We start from the raw sequence: 18,154 nt of genomic DNA on the forward strand, positions 1-18,154 counted from the left end.
GCACTCCTGCTTCTGTAAGCTGCTGCAGAGATTTTGGCAGAAGGCCTTTGCTCACCTCTGCTGTCCCCTATTCTTGGTGGAGAGGGGCCCCATCTGTGGATCTGCCCGAGACAAGGGGGGTTGCCTGCTTGCTGCATCCATGCCCATGTGTGTGTTGGTGTGCATGAGTGCAGCTACATGGTGCCAACCCCAGATTTGGGCTGAAATGGACACATTGCACACGCCAGCCCCTGGCCGCTGCGTATCTGCTGCTGGCAGAGTGCCCATGTGTACAAGCCGCATGTTCCCACAGCCGTGCCCTCAGCCTTCTTGACCTCGCACAACTGGCACGCTGAAAACCACGCTGTGGGTGCTGCTGGTGATGCTCACACGCTGTTGGCCGTGGTGCCACTGTGCACATCCTCCCACCTTGGCCACGCACATCCACCTACCTTTGGGCCGGAGCGAGCGCGTGCGTGTCCGGCCCGGCGTGTCCACGCCTGCGTGAGCACCGCTCCGGCCCCTTCTGAAGGAGCGCTGTAAATTGTAATCAGATTAGGGCAGCCGGTCGCTTAGGGCCCTTGAAAAGGGCATACGTCCCCTCATCAGTACCTAGCATTGAGTCGCACAAAGGGTCTAAGTAACTCGGCAGGGGTCGGGCCCTCTGGAGCGCAGGGGAGGGGGCTCGCCTTTCTTTTCTCTCTGTCCCTTGTAATTATGTCAATTTGCTAGCCAAATTGTTTGCTTGAGTGGACAGTGGGGGCTTGCCCCCCTTCACACCTCCCCCCCACCCCTAACCCCATTCATGTGCTAATGTGGGAAGGAGCATGGCCTCCTGACTTCGGGAGGTGGCCGTCAAGGAGCAAAGCACAGAGGTGCATGGGCCAGGAGTCCCCCATTTAGGTGCCCATGGTGGATGGCTTGGCCTTGCAGCCCTGATGAACGGGGCACTCCTGTTTACTTTAGCCCATGGCAGGGTGTGCAATGGCCAACCTGCCCCAGACAGCCCTGGTTTTCTCTGGCCACCCCTCACCTGCACCACATGCCCGCTTGGGCCACAGCATCCCCAGGGCCAGGAGCCATACCCTCCTCACAGTGGTTTTCCCGGCACACCTCCCCACCCGTGCACCTCCCAGCATTTGCATATATTCTGCCCGCAAATCCTTGTCAAGGGGACCCTCTTTATTGCCTGTATAGATCACAGGGTGTTAGTTAAGGGGCTTCTTTGTATTGCCTCAGACAGCTGGGGTCATCAAAAGTCCTGTGGTGGGAAGGAGAGACAGGAGGAGGGGGGAAGCTCTGACAATACAGACTGAAGGATTAAAGGAGCATATAAAGTTCCTATTGAGTGAGACAAGAGGCTGTTCACTCCCAAGATTGACAGCAACCAGGAGGCGATTCCCAACACAATGTCCAATTAATTCTCTACCCTCTTCACTGCCGTCTCCTCCTCCCTCCTCTCCTGGGCTGGGGCATGAGCAGGGAAGGGCTGAAGCTAAGATCCTCGAGAAGGTTAATTAATTATTCCTGACTAAGAGGAGCTTGCCAAGGTGCAGGCCAGTCCCCAGGCTTGCTGGTCATCCATCCCCCTCCCACAGGCTACCATCAGTTTGGGCCACTTCAGGGTAGTTTTCCTCTCTATCACAGAGCTGTCCCACCAAAGGTCCATCTTCATGGCATGTACTGGACAATAACCCGGGCTACCACTGAGCCCAGAAGAGGCAGATTTAGGGTTAAAGCCAAGCTGACAGTGGAATGCAGCAGGACAAGGCAGCAGCAGGAAAGCTGGGGAGCAGGGCAAGGTGCATGGCCAAGATGTACGGGCATGCAGAGCATCTGGGGAGAGACAGAGCAGTGTGTGCCAGGCCTGGGGATCAGATTTTACCTGTGTGTCCAGTGGCAGTGGTTAAAGCAGCTCCACCTACCCTGGTTATGTAGGGAGAAGTGAGTTTCTGGCAGTGAGGATGCATTTCCACTGTTCCCTGGGCTGGCCACCCACACTGGCCCCAGTGCTGGGCATAGCAAGACTTGTAGGAGATATTGTAGGATACTGCATCTCTCTGATGTACCTTCATGTACAGGGGCAGAATCTGGGCCACCATGTGAAATTTCTGCAAAGCACTGAGTACACAAATTTTCTGACCTGTCTGTTCTGGTTTTTTCCTTACAAACATCTCAGCCCAGAGGGAGGAAAGCACCTTTCTCTGAGCTGGCCATCTTTTTCTGGTACTCTCTGCAGCAGGGAGGCTCCCAGACATGAGTGTCAAATGTCCTTCAACAGTGACAAACATTTTCAAACCACCTCATTTGGAAGAAAAAAAATGCAACCAGGACAGCCCTGTTCTCACCACAGGGACTTTTGGCCAGCCCATCTTCTACTGCTCGGCACTGACCCCTTCCCCTCTGCTGCCCCTGCCCATGGCACTGAGGATGCCCCGGTCAGCACGGGGTGGGGGACCAGTGCTGCCCTCCCTGCACACCTCACGAGCAGGGGATGCCCTCAGGATGCCGGCATGGGGCTGCCAGTGGCCCGGCACCTCCTGCCCGCTCCCTCCCGCCGCACACGCTCCCAGTGAAGTTGTTTGAAAGTCTTCCGGCAGTTTTCATGGCCGGGAATAACAGATTAGCCATGATCTGATCAGCCCAGTATCTAAGCTGTATTCTCCCTGCTGACAAGTATTTGAAAGAGGGGAGGGGCCACTTTCAGCCCAACGATGAATCTTTCACCGACAAGAAAAGACCCTTTTTTCTCCCTGCCAGCCACGGGCTGCTCCATGCCCTGTTGCTAAGCGAGACCCGGGGCTGCTGCTTGCACGCGGCCGGCTCCAGCCGGGCCCTCAGGTTAGCAGGATCAGGATATTCACACCAGACATCTTGTATTTTAGGGAGGGTGTTTCTTTTCTTACCCACCTCTGGCTGGCAAATAACAGCTCGCCGGCGAGGCCCGGGGATGCCCCTGCTGAGGCAGCTTGCCCTGGGAGGAAAGGGAAAATGCAGAAGCCTTTGGAGGGCAGACTGGGGCATCGGGGTCAGGCACTCAGCCCTGAATGTCTGGGGTTTGTTACCACACATGGGGGTGTCCCCTATCTGGGCTGTGGAAGGCCAGCCACCCCACAGCCCCCATGTCCTGGTGGGTTTGGGTCCAGCGGGAGCTTGGGGATGTCGCCTTGGAGGATGCCTGGTGCTTGTGTCCAACAAAAACCTGGCTTGGCCTCATGCAGGGGTGGCTCTGGGCATGGTAATGCAGGGGAACGTGTGACAGAGGAAACAGGAGGGTGATCTCCAGGTTTGGGATGCTTTTTTAGTCCCCGCAGCTTCTCTCTGCTCCAGAGCACCCTCTTACCCAGTCAGCACCAGCCGTGTGACCCTGAGAGAAAGAAGGGAAATCACTAAAACAAAGGCTTCCAGGCTATTTCTGGAGCTGCCAGCATGAGGTGCCCTCGCCTAAGACATGGTGCTCGCATCTCCCTCCTCTCCTGCAAGGCAGCGGTGCAGGCAGGACTGCAGGCTGCCAGGGCCGGGGCTGGCACCTTCGCAGAGCCCTGCCTGCCCTGCCCGCCCTCGCTCGCAGGCAGAGTGCTGGGGGAGGAAGGAGGCTCTCCTTCGTTCAGGTACCCCTCCAGTGACTCTCTAGTGCTGCTGCCGAGCCTCCCTCGCCAGCCCTGAGCAAAGGCATCCCTGAGTGTTACTGATGCACGGCAGCTCAGGCTCTTTGTGAGCAGCCCTGTGCAGGAAATCTCCCTCTCCACTGCTGTAGGAAGCCTGGAGAAACCCGCTCACTCCTACCTCAGCCCGGGAAGTCTTGCCTGACCTCAGACTCCTGCAAGCCCTTGATCTCCTGATAGAGGTGACCAGGGTTCATTCCACTGACGTGCAGGACTGTGGAAGAGACAAGCAGAGAGGCTGTTTCCTTTTCCACGGGAAAGATAAACCGCTCTGGCACAGCATCACAAGCTGCTCCCTCTCCTCAGGCCATGCCCTGTGCCCAGCTGGTGCAAAAAAACCCAGGGAAAGATGCCAGAGGGGATGCAAAAGTTACTGCTGCTTTGAGCAGCACAGAAAGGAAAGAAACCCTGAGCCTCCTGGTTTGAAACACAAAACGCTGGATCCGTGGCTGTGATCCAGCCCCTTTCTGGATCTTTAGCAGCACAAAGCCACTGAAAAGCTGTCGTCTCTGGCCCAGGGAGCTCTCCTCCAGTTTGTGGAGGGTCACTCGCTGACTGAAGGGGCAGCACCAGTGCTGATGTCACAGCCACCTCCAGTGCCATGGGCAATGCAATGGGTTTCCCAGTGCCTAGAGGTTGTCCTAGGTCACACCAGAGGCATGATGACTTTCTCCAGTCTTCCTGGGAACAGAAGTACCTATGTTTGGCATTCTGGGGGCAGGTGGATTTTTGGTGCAGGTGCTCTATCAGTTTGTGCTTGCCATGGGCAGCAATGGCTGCATGGGCTGTTTTCCATTCCTGGCAGAGGGCACCTGCCCCAAAAAAATCCCTCCTAGCCCGCAGTTTCTGAAGGACATGCTCAAATCTCTCTAGGCTTGAACCAGCAAAGCACAGGCAAGGTCTGCTGACTTTTGAGGCTCTCACACAGTCCTACCTAAGTCTCTGTTATGCTTTTTTCCTGGCTGTTGGCCATTCTGGCATGGGCAAGCTCTCAGCTTTGGGACCTTAGCATTCCTGTGGTACTTCAGGCCAGATTTCTCACTCTTTTTGTGCATCTCTGCCAGCCATGAGTCATGTTCTCCACGGCACAGACAGGTCTCCTGCCTTGCTCTGCAGCCAGGAATCACCTGTGTGAATGAGCAGCGAGAGCTGGAGGGGGGCTGGAGCACAACTCCCTTCATCCTCTCCTGGGGCGGCTGAATGACTTTGGACATACATCTTAAAGCTTCCTGGCCCATTGCTTGGTTAAACCTGCAAATGGCCTCTGTTCCTCTTGGATAAACTCTCTGACTCATTGACTTCTTCATCTGCAGTACAATGACCCGATGCTCACACCACGGATATGAAGACCCATGTTTGACTGCCCCCGACTTCCACTGACCAGGTTTTCGGGAGCTCCATGTGCTACATACAGCAAGTCCACAGCATCAGAATTAACTGCTCCTGACTTTATTCCTTTTGTCTCGATTGTGTCTGCTGGCTTTGCTTCCAAGCCTTGGCTTTGCCTCGGATTGTGCTTGGCAGGTGCTGGGAGGTGCTCTGTGGATGAGAGCAGGAGCATCCCATATGGCTTCCCTTTTCTCTGGAGAATCCTGAACCACTAAATCCAATTTACTCTGTAACTCTGGGTAGTCTCTACATTGGAAATGCTCTATAGAACACTTATTTGGGAAGGATGTGGTCTGCAGAGAGATTTGACTGTCCTCCTGATGGTCTGATCATCTGCAGGAGAGCACAGGGGCTCTTCCATGACCAGGGCTGAGCAGCACCATGTCTTCCTGAGGAAGAAAGGAAAATTTGCCTTCAAGAACTAGCAGGTAAAACCTGATCTGAGAATTCATGTCCCAGTGCTGAAATAAACCATTGTGCAGCGAAGAATAGTACACAATGTAAGCACTCAGGAAAGAAGAAAATAATTTTATCCTGATTTCTAGTGTCTTCCTGACTTGTGAGCACCCTTCCATACTCACACATGTCAGCAGAACACCATGGAGATATATTTATATGAAAATCCGTTTGTCTCCACAGCTATCTATAGCATTTCTTTCCATGCCCTCAGCTCCTGTGGCTGTGGGCTCGCTTTGCCTGCTTGGTTCCAGCGCCTGGAACATCCCTGTGCAAAGGGATGGCATCAGCACCCCATGTCCAAAGGAAACCAAAATAAAGAGCCATCATGGGATCAGAATGGGAGCTTGGATGGTCTGGGAGCACATGGGGAGCCTCGAGCACCGCAGCATCCTTTTCTGGGGCGCTGCCAGCGGGGAAGGGGGTCCCCCCACGGGCCTCCCTGCAGACGAGGGCCCCCGCTCAGAAAGAAGAGGCGGCACATCAGTATGCAGGAGTGGTCGCTGCTCGCCAATAAATTAGCATAAACCACTCTAGGAGGTAAATAGACATACAAGGCGCCAGTGTGTGCAGCGTGGGCTGCGGCTTTGTCTCAGCCCCACTATTGTCACGGCCCCTGCTGCACACTGACCGAGTGGGGCCGGTGTGGTGGGCTCTTACACTTTTGACTGCTGGATAAAAGGGGGGAACATAAAGAGAGGGGAGAACTTTTTTTCGGGTTTTTTTATAAGTCCAGACGAAGTTACAGACGTCTGTTAAACGTCAATTACAGCTGAATAAAGACGTCTGCTTGAGGCTTAGTTATGGCTCCTTTCAGCCACCGAGATTTTTCCAGGGCTGGTCCGGGATGCCTTCGGCAACCTAATTTGGAGATTGTAACTCTATAAACAGGCTCTGGCATTAATCAAGGCTGGTGAAAATGCAAATGACGGCATGAAGGGGGCTTGGGGACGGGACGGGGTCCTGCGCCTTGCAACTCAGGGCAGGGAGTAAAAAGGGGAAAGCGAAGGGGAGGAAGAAAGGGGCCATGCAGAGGAGTAGGGATCCATAAATAGAGAGCTTCGTGGGGTTTGCTGGCTTTCCTCATGGTGCTCTGGGAATCTGGTCCCATCAAGACCCATCTGTATCCCACTCTGCTTCCCACTGGTTAACCCTTGTGGTGCTCCTGGCCATACAAGCCTGGTTGCCTATGTTTTTCCCAGCAAGACCAAAGCCAAAACAGCAAAAAAACAGGTATTCAATGCTTTAAAATCCTGGAGGATCACTGGCTGTTTTGGAGCATCCAGACTGTACGAGAGAGGGTGTCAGGACAGTTTGGAGGCTGCAAGGAATAATTCCTTTTGGAAGGGCAGCTCATGCTCTGCGTGTCTCCCTGCTGCTTGGGTGGCTTGTTGATTTTTCCATTTTGCCATGGGAAAAAGGCCTCTGAGCTCTAGCTGGGTGAGGGGGGAATGAAGCCCCTGGTCAGTGTTGCCCATGCCATTAAAAGACATGCTGGTGACCACAAAGACCAAAACATCCTTCAGACAAGACAAGGGCCTTCTTCCCTCTTGGATACGTCCATGTCAAGAGGCTGAGGGTGGAGGGGTGGAGCTCCCCTTGGCCTCATTGGCAATATTGTCTTGTGCCCTGGGACGGGTCAGTACCTGGTGGGGAGAGCCATGTCCTGTTGTATAGCCATGTCCTAGCCAGATATTGCAACCCAGAATATGAGGAATAAGCCTGAAAATCAGAGTGGCAGCAGTGCAGATGCTGAGGGCTCGCTGTCTGATGTGTGCTGTGGAGGAGGCTCACTGCTCACTCCCCCCAGACTATGGAGCATCCTTCCCATGCTGTGCCCTGGGGCTCAGCGCTGTGCTGGCCCAATGTGCCACGTAGTGACTGTAGATGGATGGTCCAGAGGAGCTCCAATCTCCTTCCTTTCCCCAGATCTTCTGGGAATCTTCTATTTTGGATACATTTGAGAGGAGAGGTGAGTATTTTAAAGGTAACAGTAGCACAGGAACCCCCTTTCCATTCTGCTCCCTTAGGAAAGCGTGTTCTCCTCTCATTTCCATTCTTTGGGGATCATTCTCTCCCCATCCTAACCCCTCTTCTTTTATTCTCTCTCACCTGCTCTCCCACATCTCATATGAGTACGCACTCCTGTCTCCTCTGTTTCCATATCAGAAAAATCAAACTGGCAGAGAGACACAGAAACTCCAGAGAGTCCCTTCTCTGCTTTCTTGGAGAAACTCTTGTCCATTTTCAACAGACCCAGAGTGCCAGGTTCTTCCTTGGCCCATGGGGATAGAAGTTGCACTCCCATCCATCTCACGGACCTGCCATGGGACTGGCTTGCAGGGTTGACAGAAAGGGGGATTTATTTCAGAGCACTGAAACAGAAATGAACATCCTAGGTCCTTCCCCTTTGGGTGATGATTAGGAAGGAGCCTGCCCTTCCCAAACTATTAACCTGACACAGCTGGGGACTGAAACCGGGTGTATTTTCCCCAGGTTTTTTTCCATCCACCCGTGGCTTCACAGAAATGGGCTGAAAAACCAACAGCATGCTTCTGGAAAACTCCTGAAGGATACCCTCCAACCCAAGGAGAATCTACAGGATGGATTCAGGCCAGAAGACATTCTTTTGATGATGGTTTATACACAGCAGAGCAGTTTTCCTGATGAAGCAGCCTGAGAAATCTGTAGTTGGTCCTGGGGAAGTGTGAATGAGGTGCTGTGCCAAGGCTGTGGAAACCCCTTTCAGGGAAGTGGCACATGTTCATGGGTGTCTTTTGCAGGATTTGGTTTTTTTGCAGCAGGATGTGGTTCAGAGGAAAGCCAAGGGAAGGACAGGAGGGTGCAGCCTCACAGAGCTGCGAAGGCTGGCTTAGGCAGAGATGCAGAGAAGCAGTACCTGAACAGGCATCCGGTTGCTCTGGGCTGAACTGGGAATGCTGGTTCTCCAAGGCCTCTGCCTGATGTTACCGTGCATTCACATCCTTTCCCCTTTCACCTGGGAAGAGGGGTACAGGCAGATTTTTGGGGAGCTGACAGCACTTCCAAGGAAAGGAAGGTCAGACCTTGCAGTGAAAAAGTGTCACTGAGCCCAGAAACCAAGAGACGACAGAAAAAGGAGGGGTGGAGGTGGGAAGGAGGAAGAAGATGAGAGGATGATAAAGGGGGATGTGAATCAGGGCACAGAGCCAGCCCGGCGGACAACGCCCAGGGCTTCCCGAAAAAAATGGAGGATGGGGTGGACCAGCGACAGCTGGAAGATTTAATTGCTCCTCTCCACAGACCTGTTCGGCTCCCTCCCTCTCAGATCTGCATTTCAATATGAGAGCAGCAGTAAGTGGGATGCCGCTGGAAGGGGTTAGAATGATTAATCATTTAAAAAGCAAGATCTTAATTACAGGGTGCAATTTTTGCTATTTAAGGAGTCCATTAGTTTCCAGAAAGGAAAAAAAAAAATATATATATATATATATATATACTGCAGGTTATTCTCCTTTTGAAGAAAATGGGAGGGGGAGAAACCGGGGGGCCGCAGCACCCAGGCTGGCGTGGCCGCCCCTGCCTGGGCGAGGGCGTTGGTGTGCGAGGATGGCGAGGGGGAGGTGGTGTCATTTGTTCCCCGAGTGATATTTTTGAAGGGTGCTGGCTGCAAGCGTTCGCCGCACTCAACCACGCGTTGGCACAATCTGTGCCGGAGCAGGCAGACGGCTTGTGCTCAGCCTCCCCCGGCACGGCTCCTCCTCCGCCGGGAGCAACGGGAGCGTTCGGCCGCTGTCAGCACCACTGACCCCTCGGCCAGAATAGCTCCCAAAGGATGTTTTGGGCGGTAATTGCCGTGATAACATCTTGTCTGCTGCGAGCCAGGCTGAGACCTCGGACGGCTCATGTTGCCCGCGGCTGGGGCAGCTCCGATCAGGCGGGGGGGGGCTACAGAGCGCCATGGGCCGCAGTGCTACCCCTGATGGGTGCCAAGGGACATCGGGGCACAAGGGGACACCGACTCAACTGGTGCCGGGACCGGCGGCTGCGGGTTCTGCCCCGTCTCACCCCGCGCCGCAGCCTGGAGGGAGGTGACGGGGGTTAATCGCCCACCGCCTCCCCTCTGACCCCTCTGTGGGTTTTTCTCTTGTATGGTCATTTAGCCGTCCCCTGACACAAAAGGGAGCGATTAAACACAGCTCAGGCCCTTCATGCTTTAGTGGATTAATTTGCTGATCCCCCACGGATTAAAGGTCTCGACAGGATCAGCGGGAGCAGCGGGGCAGACCCCGGCGGGAGGAGGCCAGTGATAGTCCCGGGCAAGCTCCAGCCCGCAGCAATCCCCCTCTCCGGGGACCTCGCGGTGTCACCGAGCCATGTCAGGGTTCAAGGCATCGGAAGCTCGCCTAAATACCGCATCCCCAACCCTCCTGCTCGCTTTGCCGACAGCCGAGCGATGCGGAGTCGCTGTCGCCCCGTTCGCTCCAGGGAGCAGAGCCTGTTCCCATGCACCCAGCAAAGGCGAATGGGGATAGCGTGACCGGCTGCTCCAAAGGAAAGAGGGAGCAGTGGTGATTTTTGGGGGCTGCACCCCAATGAGGGGGGAGCGTGGTTACCCTCCCCAGGCCTGCGGGAAGCAGAGATTGCATCTGCCTTTAATTACTCCCTCTCTACATATCAGATGCTCGTGCACCTTCTGCACATGAATGCTGATTAATTGCAGGGTTAGGCTCCGAGGCAGGCCGGACCACATTATTTCTGATGTTTGCTCTTTTCACGAGGAGAATAAATGCCATGAATCCACAGTAATCAGTGGCTTTTAGCTTGTCACTCTTATGACACTCTTTACTTAGACCAGGAAATGGCAAATGTGGTGGAAATAAGAACTTTATTATCTTTTTTTTTTTTTTTTTTTTTTTTCTCCCAAAAGGGAGGTGTGTGGTGAGGAGGGGGAAGAAAGTGGCAGGGGCATCTCATGGGAGAGGGAGAAAGCGGCTCCATTTTCCTTGTGCCTGAGGAGCTGAGCTTCACCCTCTTCAGTGAGGGAGAGAGGAAAAGCGGCAGCATCTTCTTTGTGAAAGGAGGCCAGGGTGGCACGTCAGACTGCGGCTGTCCTGAAGCAGTGGTGGCACCCTGGGGACAGCAGAGCTGGAGGGCAGTGGGATCTCTGCTACCCTCCGTAGCATCTGTGGCCTTGCCTGAAATGCTGAGCTTGGACATGCACCGTACAGCCACATCCGGGCACAGATACCCACGTGCGCTGCATCCAGCCCGGGAGACACCCCATAGCCTTACCAGAAAGGAACAAGGCTGGGGGAAAACCCTGAAGGATCATCATAGAAAGGCTTGGGTTGGAAGGGGCATTAAAGATCATCTAGTTCCAACCTCCGCATTCCGAGCATGCTTAGTCTCCCGGCAAGGATGAGCTCTGGGAGACAACCAGCAGCACCCACAGCATCTCCCAACCCTCACCCTTCGCCCTCCCTCGCCGGCAAGCCCCGTTCTCCTCCCAGCAGAGCCCCATCGGCTCAGGTGGGAAACCCTTTCACCGCCTCCCTCAATGCCCTGCTACCGATCTCATTGCCACCGCTTAGCTCAGTGCGAGGGCAGCCCTCGCCTTTTCAGCAGCGAACATCTGGCGTGCGGCGGGCGCCTGGCCACGGCCGCCCCGGCCCCCTCCCCGCGCCGCCCCGCCGGGGTTGCCCGCAATTAGGCAGCCCTGAGCCCCTGGCCGTGGCCCCGCTCAGGTGAGCACCCGGTTCGGAGGATGGAGGTGTAATTAAGGTTAATCAGGGGGCCGGGGATCAGGGCGGTGGTGGGGAGACCCAGTGAGCCTAATGGCGGCCGTAATTAGGCAGCTGTGGAGAAGCGGTTAATGAAGACGGCAACCGTTAATAAAGCTCTTCCTGAGCAGCCTTCTGGCCCGGGTAATTGAGGGATTTGCAAGTGCCATCTCCCCCTTAACCCTGTAATGAGCAGACCCGTGGCAGCCCGCGTTAACCCTTCCGGGGACGGCGGCGGTGGCAGCGGGGCCATTTGCCGCTCTGCGGGGACGTGCCAGCAGGGCCGTGGTCGTGGGATGTGGTTTTGAGCATCTCCCCTTGCCACCGGGTCCCCAGGGCTCCCTCTGCCCCGTGGCTTCCCCGGGAGCCCTTTGAGCCATGCTCAAAGCGGCTGGCAGAGACTTTTCTCGCAGATGCTGTGGTTTCCCACGCCTGCCTCGGCATTATGCAATCCCCCCCCAGCCCTCACCGCCCCCCCGGCCCCACCACCCACCAGCGCCGGGATGTCATCATCAGCCCAGGCCCTGGGAACCCACATTGTTAGCTTAGTAAATAGAGAAATCCCCACTCAAGCATTGCAAATGAGGGCAGAGGGGGAGCCGGGGAACCGCGCCGGCGGGCCGCAGGGTCTCTCCCCTCTCTCTCTCTCTTTGAGTTGTCAGATGAATTCAGTGGTTAACAAAGAGCAAGGGAGGGAGCTGAGCTGCTGTCGCAGCTGGGCAGGGCGGTAAGAGGAGGCAGGACTGCAATGCCACCACTCCAGCGAGCATCTTCGGCCCTGCAATACCTGCTGCAGGTGGGCAGGAGCCTGGCGTACCCCCAGGGCTGGGCCTGCCACGTACCTGAGCATCAGTAACTGCACCCTGAAGCTCATATTGCAACAGGGGGTGACGGCTAAGGAAAAGCAGGGGGGCTGGGGACACATCCCATCCTTGCTTTGCTCCTCTGCTGCTGGTTGTACTTGCACGGATGCAATTCCTCAGGGAATCTTGGGACCTTGTTGAGATATGGGGACCCACCATATCCAAATGCTTGTGAGCATCCTGAATGTGTCAGTAAGGAAGTGAGGCAGATCAAAAGACACAGAAATGCTTTTATTTTCATCTGAAATAAAAAAGAAGCACAAAAGAGATGCTTTTACAGAGCGATGGTTCTGCTTTTCTGAGTGGGGCACGAAAATCAGTCGATGACTGGAGTGCCCAGTGCCAGCTCTGGCAACAGTGATGCTACTTGGTCTGTAGCACAGCAAAGCCTCTCTTGGCCCTACCAGGTGTTTTCCTTCACCTCTCACCAGGGATTCTCCTGTTTCCCTCTAGCTCTGGGTTTCTGTATGTGCAGGGAGGTGTCAAGAAGGGTGCACACCCCCCTTTGCAAGGTGCACAAGGGCTGAGAGCTGCTGAGTGAGAACATCCCACTTGGCACAAGTGTCTGGAGCCAGACTCCATGCTGAAACTGCTGCCTATTGGCTCTGCCCTGCAGCAGACAGGACAACTGGGAGTCTTTAAAATCTTTATTAAGATGTGGAGGTGTGGGTGCCCTGCTCTGTCATTTGCCTTAGTCCAGAGCCAGACAAGGTTGTGGTGATGAGCTGGGAGCTTCGCAGGCTTTCTGGCACTGTGAGCAGTGCTTGAAGTCTCAGTTCTTTCCACAGTGCCCACAGAGCTGCTGTCCCCAGGAATCCCAAGGGTGGCCACAGCCAGAGGGTCAGGAGGAGCCATGAGCCCCTGGCTAGGAGTGGGCACCCAGTGGTGAGCGGGTGAGACGGGAGCACAGATTCAGGGCTGTTCTCTCTCTTAATAAAAAGCTTTTGCTTTTTTTGCATCCACCGCTGGATAGTCAGAGAAATCTGCCTAGAGGGCACATTTTCCCAGGCCACAGTGATTGGCAAGGGGTTGAAAGATCTCAGTCTTTGATTTCTAGTGCTAACCTGGCTTTGTTGAACTGTTTTGTTAAACTCTTCATATTGTGTGTTTCTATTATAATAACATACTAGGTTTTAAAATTAAAAATACCTTTTTAAGATGATAGCAAAAATGTTTCACTCTGTGTCTTCACCCCTGGTTTCAGCTGCTGCAGCTGGATTAGCAGTGAATGCAGGAGGCTTGGGGAACCCCTGAATTCCTGCCAGGGGGTTCATCAGAGCACTGGCAGCTCGGCCACCCTGGTAACTTGTGCCATCAGGTGCTTGTCAGGACCAAATCCTTACCCCAGCACAAGCAGGGAATTGCTATTGCAATCAGGCAGCCAGAGGCAGAGCTGCTCAGATCGTGTACTGGGAGTGAACCTCGAATTCTACCCCATTTTGGGGTACAACTGGCATCTGGCACCAATGTGCTATGGATGCCAACCCTGTGCCTGTCCCAGGTAGGGCCAGTCTAGTGTGGAACACCAGCCCTTATCTCCAGGCTTCCCAGTATGTCCCATGGTGCTGCAGCGGGAGACATGCTCACATTCTGACCTTTCCCCAAATCTCTGGGATTTGCCTCAGGTCATTCTCATAACCAGATTTACTGCTGGTTGTACTGGGGGGATTGGAAGGAGCCAAAACCCACCCCAGTGAGACAAACCCAAAGAGTGAACAGATGTTTGTCCTGCCTCGTACCACAGCGTGTGTGGGGGACAGGGAAGGAAGATGTTGTGATGAGAGAGCAGCTTGGAGCCATGGTTGTATTCAGAAGAATGATGAGGAAACCTCTCCCTGCAGTTTCAGGGCCCAGATGCTCCAGGTGCTTCATACCCATGCCAGCAAGCAGCTGTGCTGCAGGGTCAGGTGAGCTCCCAGGATTTTCCAGCCACACCCCCACGTACTTTGGGAAATCAGTGGCGGCTCAGCCTGCATCCCTCCATCCCTCCCTGGTCCCATGGGCTGACTCTGCAGGGACACTCCCAGCCAAGCACTGCGATTCATCAGCTCCTACAATGCAGGGTCACCAAGCTGGGAGTCGCAGGTGAAAAGTCGCTTCCAGGTATTTAGGATGGCTTTTTCTTTTAAAAGCCTATTAAATCGTAGATAAATAAAGGGAAGGAAAAGGTTCAGCTGAGACCAAGTGGTCTTCAATAGCTGGTGGCTGCTGGTGTTGAGCATCTCCAAAACAACCTGATAACAAATATATCCTCTCACCAGCAAACCTGCTTTGGCAGATCCCACATCAAATAAAATATGTAGATTTTTCATGAGAAGGTTTATTTATTTATTTATTTTTGGCTCGTTGCTCCACAAAACACATTTACTCAGTCACATACAAAATACATTTATCCAGTTTCTTTAAAACAAACAAAATAACCTCTCCTCTCCATCTGGCCCCTCTCTCTGCTCCTTTCTAGCCTGGTCTGCTTCCCTATTCCTCGCAATATGGAACATGACAGGGTATTTTCAATGCTATTTTTGTCCGTTGTGTCATAGCTTATATTTAAAATAGCATTTAAATCTGCCAAGTAGTGCGGTGTTTTAAACTGCTGTCAGACTGAATTTCTCCTCCTACATACCGCAGATTTCAGCTACGACTTAAAGACAGCTGAGGGAAGCTTTTGAGGAAGGGGGGAGGTGGAGGTGGTTTGGGACCAGATTGTCTGCAGGTGTGAGGACAGTCAAAGGATATTAATAGGGTAAAGGGATGCTGGAAGGGGGGGGGATACAGACCCAAAGAAAACCAGGGAAGGTGCATATGGGAATGAATTTGCCTTCCCAAAGGAAGCTCTTGCATGGGACAAAAGGCTGTGATGGTTGGACCAGGAGGCTGCACCCAGCTGTGGAAATGGGGGGATCTCTGGTCTAAGGGTGAAATGAGAGATGCCCAAAAAGGGGTATTTGGTCTGCGTTTGGGGTTCACCTTTCAGGTCCCAAAAACAGGGTCATTTGAACCTTTAGTAAGGACAGCCCTAAGGCAGAGGAGGAGGTTGTGCTGCCTTGCTTGCATTGGGGTTTATTCCCTCTTTCTTCATCATTTAATTTTTGGGGCGTGGCTGACGTCTGAAAAGCCCTGAGGTGAAGGGGTACGATCATTGTCCATGGTCATGGGAAAGGGCCCATTCCCCCTCTTTACGCTTTTGGGGATCTAAAAGTCAGCTGCTCCCTTCCTTCCCCGCCATGAATAAACATCACAGCCATCCCCAGCAGAGCTGGCTTGTTTGCAATCACACTAGAAACCTCAGCCCAACCTTTCCCAGGCAAACCCTCAGCCAGTTCAAACCTTCATGACCCCTCTGAAATCATCTCCCACTGAAGGACATGTTCCAGATATGGATTTTCTCTCCCATCTGAGCCCGAACCACCTTTGTTTCATATGTTCAGTCTTCAGCCCTTTACTTTAGGTATTCCCTTGGTTCCTTGTTGTCCCTTTCACATTTCCCCATCGATCCGTGGGCACATCCCAGCAGCGTGATGGGTCCTGAGTGGCACCTCCCACCCTCTCCCCATTGCTCTGCTCTGCTCCAGGAGCACCCTGCCTTGCATGTCCGTGTCATAAGAGGATGCACCACGTCACTGCTCCCAGTCGCTGGCACACGAACAGCACAGGGATGCCCAGGCTGTGGTCCCTGTCACTTCGGCTGCCCCCGCTTTCCTTCCTTCCCTTTCTGGCTGCTCATGTCTCTGCTGGGCTCAGCTTGGCAGCCTGCATGGGAATTGTGGGTACCACAGCGAGGGCCAATGGAGCTGGGAGCGTCCCCACACCGAGCCTGGCAGGCACCTGCAGCCCCACCCCGCTGCAGAGGAGTTTGGTGTCTGTTCTTCCCCAGATCATTTTTGGCTGCAGTGGAGAGCTGGCACAGCCCCACCAGAGCAGCTGATGTTCAGGAGGGGTCTCCCCCAGCCCCTCACTCAGCCCTGCACCTGTCCCAATGCCGATGGGAGCTATGCCAGATCCTGATGGCTGCTTGATCTTCCAGGATGTCTGGAGGGATGGGTATTCCATAGGGTGCCCCCAGCCTGCAGGTGACCCCACTTTCCAAAGAAGGTTTGGGTTTCTCTCCTGCAGCTGTCCAAGGTTCATTTCTTGCTCTGTCTCTGTTGGTGTCTCACCCTCTCCTGGGACACGTGTGCCTGCCATTGAAATCTCCTACCCATCCTCTTCTGTCAACACCACCTAAGGAAGGGACAGATTGAAAATTTAGCAATGTGTCCTCTGTGTCGATAACTCCCCCTCGTCATCTCCTGGGTGGCACAGAGATCTGCTCTCCCATCTTCTCCCTGCTCCACAGGCAGACTTCCTCTTCCCCCTCTCGCCCTTCACCGTTTCCTCTTCTGCCTGGAGTTTTCTATTGCTCACCCTTGTTCCCAGAGGGAGAGGTGACCCTTCTCACAGCTCCTTGTCGTGTCATGCAGTGCCACAACCCTTGATACATCCCTGTGCCGGCCCCAAAACCAGCTCTGCCACCCTGGGGCCAGGATGGCAGAGGCATCGCTGTTACACCCCTCAGCTTTCTGGGCTGAGACAGGACCAGCATCAGGATCTCTTCCTTTGGGATCACCTCCTGCCTCCAGTTCGGTCCCATTCTCTAGCTCAGTTCAGCGCAGGATGAGGCACCGTGGGTGGGGGTGCCTGGTTGGGTTTGGTTATTTATTCCCCCAAAAGGCAAGGCTAGGGAAGGGGTACGGCTGACTCCACGATTACATCGTGGCGCGTTAATCAGCCGCATTAAAATTCCGAGACAGCTCCTGCCAAAGTGGCTGCGCGCCGTGCAAGGTGGCTGGGAAACGCCGGGAGCCGTGACAGGCAGGCGCAGGCAGACAAAGAGCTCGCTCCGTCACTCCGGGTCTGCTCCGGGAGGAGAAAACCAACACACGCACACACCCCGCTCCACACCAGCACTCAGCCCGCGCCGCCCGGCCGCACGGATGCCACCAGAAAGCCCAAAGCGAGCAAGCGTGCAATGGCCAGCGAGCCTGCCAGCATCCCAGCACCATCCCAGGGGATGTCTAGGCTGGATGAGCATCCTGCCTGACCCCGTGGAGATGGGTGGTACCCGCCACGGGGGACTGGGATGTCACGGTGGAGGGGACCACTCGCTGTTCAGCCCCCGCCATCCCATCCCTGCATGCGTGGGGAGCGAGTGTCCCCGCAGGGTGTGAGCCCCCAGGGCGAGGGCCCCCCAGGCCGTGTCGCCCCTCCGGAGCCCCTGCCAGCTGTAGTAATGCGTTTTGCCACAGGGTGCCACTATGGCAAAGCTGTAAGGCCGCCGGGCCCGCAGCCCCGTTGTGTAAGGATACCTGGCGTTACCCACGTTACTCGTGGTTTCCTTCTTGCCCTCCGCTCCCATCTCCCCTCATCCACCCCGCAGGGAAACTGCGGCAAGAGCCCCCCAGATATTCATCCGAAGGGGACAGTGCTGCCGGGTGACCCCTGCACTGCACGGCAGAGGAAGGGATGCTGCCACCTGCTCTGAGGTGTCCTGAGAGTGACACAGAGGAGACTGACATGGCAACACTGGGATGGCATTGCTCTGTCTCCCCCAGACCTGGCCAGGAGGAGAGAATTTGGGGGCTTTGTGGAACCTTGTGCCGTGACAGTGAGTGAGTGGGATGCTGTGTAACACAGATGTCCAGGAACAATACTCCAGCCATGCTCCTCTCCTGCATTTGGTGTGCTGGGCTCTGGGGATGCAACTTCCTGACAAAAGGGGTCCAGCTCCATTGCTGGGGAGCAAGCAAAGGGCCTGGCATGGCTACAGCCACTCATCTCCTCCAGCTTTTCTCCAAGGATGGATCTGGCCAGCCCTGTCCTTCTGCACCTGGGCCTGTGAACTGCCTGAGAGAAAGGGCATGCTGCAGCTGGGGCACCCCATCCCATCCCATCCCATCCCATCCCATCCCATCCCATCCCATCCCGACACCCTGTAGGAGTGAGCAGGCTGGGTCCCATGCCCTGAGTTTCTCTTCTCCTGGCATACTCCAGTCCCTTCCCT

The sequence above is a fragment of the Coloeus monedula genome (assembly GCF_965178545.1).
Source record: "Coloeus monedula genome assembly, chromosome: 14".
NCBI lineage: Eukaryota > Metazoa > Chordata > Aves > Passeriformes > Corvidae > Coloeus > Coloeus monedula.